The 3,668-nt window shown below is 38.7% G+C and overlaps 1 long non-coding RNA gene across 1 annotated transcript in view; it reads left to right on the plus strand.

Moving 5' to 3' along the window:
* Positions 1-1,570: 1,570 nt before the first annotated feature.
* LOC105108533 (uncharacterized) overlaps positions 1,571-3,668 on the plus strand; it is an 11,742-nt gene continuing 9,644 nt past the window's right edge. Inside the window, exons 1-2 of the long non-coding RNA XR_839073.1 lie at positions 1,571-1,583; positions 2,097-2,239. This is a non-coding gene — a long non-coding RNA (uncharacterized LOC105108533). The remainder of the gene's footprint in view (positions 1,584-2,096; positions 2,240-3,668) is intronic.

Consider the following 3,668-nt stretch of genomic DNA (forward strand, 5'->3'; position numbering starts at 1 on the left):
CTAGCTTAATTTCCAGATCTAGCTCTCTGTGGATGTGACCTTGATCTTACCGAGTTAATTGCTACATCGCACACTCGTGCACTTACGAGTTAAAACAAGCTGATCATAAAAAGCAGTCAAGCAATTTTGATACTCTAAGTCTAGCTACTTCACCTTTGATACTCTCAACTCTTTTGACATTGAGCCTCTCTCTAACCTCTTTCTTTATTTGCCATCATTGTTTTTCAATCAGGGGTAGCAAAGCTTATTTGGGGAACCTATTTTTCATTCTAGTACGTGTATGATAAATGTATGCCATGTAATTTAAATGATGAACTTGTCCTTCAAGGGGTGATATATGGTCGTAACTCTTATATGATGAAAGAAGATTTTTTATTCTTGCTCAAATTCTACAATAAAAATTTCTTGAGTGATGACTATTATATCTCCCATAAGTCCTGAATTCAAGATGCTTTAAAAAGGGTTTGCTTAGATGCAAAGCAATATGGAGCATATATCATAAAGGCAAGTTCTAATCTTTTTATGTGAGATAAAAGATAGGTTTACTACTTGGTCTCTAAAAAAGGTCTCTCATGATCCTAGTGATCGTTGTCATAAAGGCAATATGGGGGCTCAGTAGGCACTAAGAAGGTATGTGCACCAACTATCACCAGTTTAAACACTCAATGAAGAGTTGGGGTTTACACAAACTTAAACCTTAACTAAAAGTCATAAGATAAACTGTTAGTCCCCCACCTAACCTGAAGCTTGTGTATGTGCATTCAAAATTAAAGCTTGTGATGCATAAGAGAATTCTATACAATGCATTAATAAAACAAAAATGAATCAAGACAAAAAGAAAAAAATTTCAACACATCAAAAACACAAAGCTTAGTCTAATAAAGTTGAAAACAATACATGTTCCTAGTGGAGTCGTCATTCTATCGCACATCACCCATGCAGCATCGGCTGGTGATTTTTCATTTCTTGTTTGCTTTGATTAAATCGTTGGAGTCACCACCGTGTATTTAATTAAGGGCTACTAGGAAAACCAAGTGTACTAGTCTCATTAGAAATTCATGGATAAAGGACTGGTTATGGTTAGAAAAGGTATTAGCACTCCTAACACACTCTACTTGAGGTAAACTGCTGCGCAGCTTTGATGTGTTAAAGAAGTTTTAAAAATTATGTTCTCTCATCGAATATTAGAAATACGACTTACATGTAAATTCATAATTATTTATCCGTAAGCAAATCAAAATATTAAATTCTTTTTTAATCTTTGCTATTTTATCCTAAAAAAAAAAGCATACATTCATAAATAAATAAAAGAAAATCCAGACACACACTCATTGTTACTATATTTTTTTTGTTTTTTCTTTTCTTTTCTTTTCTTTTCCATCCAAGTATAAATTATAAAATAAAACTCAAAAAAAAAAAATTATATTAAATAATTTAGAAATTACAAAATGACCCAAAACAACCCAAAACAACCCAAAACAATGTCAGACCGACTTTTGGAGCTGCTGGAACAGTGGTGGCGCGTTGTTCCACGCACGAGCATCACTGACAGCGCTTGAATTCAAGCGCTGCTGCTGATGAAGGTGATAAAAATCAGTGGATTGGAACCTCTTCCTCTTCTTTGTCTCGCTACGCTAGCAATGACCAACAGCAACAACAAAAACGCAACAACTAGTTGATTTTAGTTTTTATTTCGTTTGTTTTTGAAATCTGCTTCGTTTTGTTTTCTTCTACTGGGTTAGCTGTAAGAGGGTGCTGTTATTGGGGAGGAAAGCGAATAGATCTGAGTCTGTGGGAGCCGCTGTGCTCTGGCAGCTCTGGAGGATTGAATTCGGTCTTAGCGAGCTGGCTAGGTAGTGGTGAAGGAAATCAACTGCTTCTATGGTGGGCTCCATTCGTTGGCCGGTTTGCAGGCATTGTTGAAGCTGGGTCGGCTAGGAGAATGTCTTGGTCAGGCGTCTACTGTGAGCAGCTAGTTTTTTGTGGGCGCCGCCATATGGGGGCTGGTCTCCTAGCCTTTTCTGGAGCTGGGGAAGAATGGAGGATCTGAAATGGCTGTGGGGGAAGGTCGATAGAAGGGAACAGCTGGGATGGAGAGGAGTGAGGAGAGAGCTGGGTCTGTGCTCGGTTCGTCTCTTGCTCTTGTAACTGAGAGGGAAAAGAAGCTGTTGTGGTCCAAAGGCCAAAGGAAAATGAGGGCTGGGTTGGGAGGAGGACTATCTGCTGAAGGGGTGCTGGTGTTGGGAGATGACAGTGGGGATGGGGGAATGGCTATGGCTTTCTTTTTTCAAGGCTGAGGGACGCGACTGGTTTTTGTTGGTTGGGATTGGATTTCCCTAGAGGGGTTGCTGTCGTGTATGAGAGGGTAAGGTTTTTGGCTGGAGAAAAAGGCCGGCTATAAGGAGAAGAAACCAAAAGGAAACTCCCCCTCCCGCCAGAGGTTTCTCTAGTTTGCTTTGCCAATGCAAATGGGGAAAAGGGGGCAACCTCTGTAACAACTAGGACTTGGAGATGAGAGGAAATGGGGGCTGTGAGAGGAGCTAGAAAATCAAAGACAAAGGGAAGGAGATCAGGGGAAATCAAGGGGAGCTAAGCGGGGAAGAAACTAGTGAGGGAGAGAGATGGCCGGTTTGTTTTTTTTTTTGTTTTCCCTGGGCGGCCACTACGGAGCTTTTTTTAACAAAAAGATTAATGAGGGGGAAATTAAAATTTTATCTAAGTCGTTATCTAGTAATTTGAGGGAACTAGAAATCTCAAATTAGACCCTAGTTTGAAAGATTCAGGTAATAAGTTAGTTATAATTAAGGGAAGGTAAATACCACCCTTAAAACATCCTTGCAGGATATCTACATCTTGATCATTTGTCTTGCAGGATATCAGCTCAACTTCTTTGTTCTTTATATGCTCTCGGATAAAGTGATGATGTGTATCAATATGTTCACTTCTTTCATGATACACCGGGTTCTTTAGCAATGCAATCACTGATCGATTATCGATATAAATCTCTATAGGATTTTCTTAAGGAAATCCCAAAAACTTCAGCAAATTCCTTAATCATATTAAATGACATACAGTTGAGTTGACATCAACATACTCAGCTTCACAGCTTGATAACGTGACAATCAATTGCTTCTTGGATGACCACGTGAAAGATGTATCTCTTATAAAAAATACAAACCTTGTTGTACTTTTTCTTTCATCCAGATCTCTACCCCAATCACTATCTGAGTAGCCAGTAAGATTGAAATTTGTACTTGAGGTATAAAACATACCTTTATTTACTGTACCTTTGATGTAGTGAAAAATTCTCTTGGTTGCATTCAAATGAGACTGGTCTGGCTTCTCTATATATCTGCTAATCAGCCCGACTCCGTAGAGTATATCCGGTCTGGTATATGTCAAATACCTTAAGCATCCTACTAAGCTCTTAAAGCAAGTTGGATCAACATTTCCAACTTTAATCTTCTTTAATTCCACTCCATTGTCAACTGGAGTTGATACCATATTGCATCTTTTCATCTTGAACCTTTCAAGGATGTCTTTAGCATAACCGCTTTGGGATAAAAAAATTCCATCTTCTTTCTGCACTACTTCTAAGCCAAGAAAATATGCCATCAGACTAATGTTTGCCATTTCAAACTCTTGTACCATGCTTTTCTTGAAGTCTT

The sequence above is a fragment of the Populus euphratica genome, unplaced genomic scaffold (assembly GCF_000495115.2).
Source record: "Populus euphratica unplaced genomic scaffold, PopEup_1.0 scaffold192.1, whole genome shotgun sequence".
Classification (NCBI taxonomy): Eukaryota; Viridiplantae; Streptophyta; class Magnoliopsida; order Malpighiales; family Salicaceae; genus Populus; species Populus euphratica.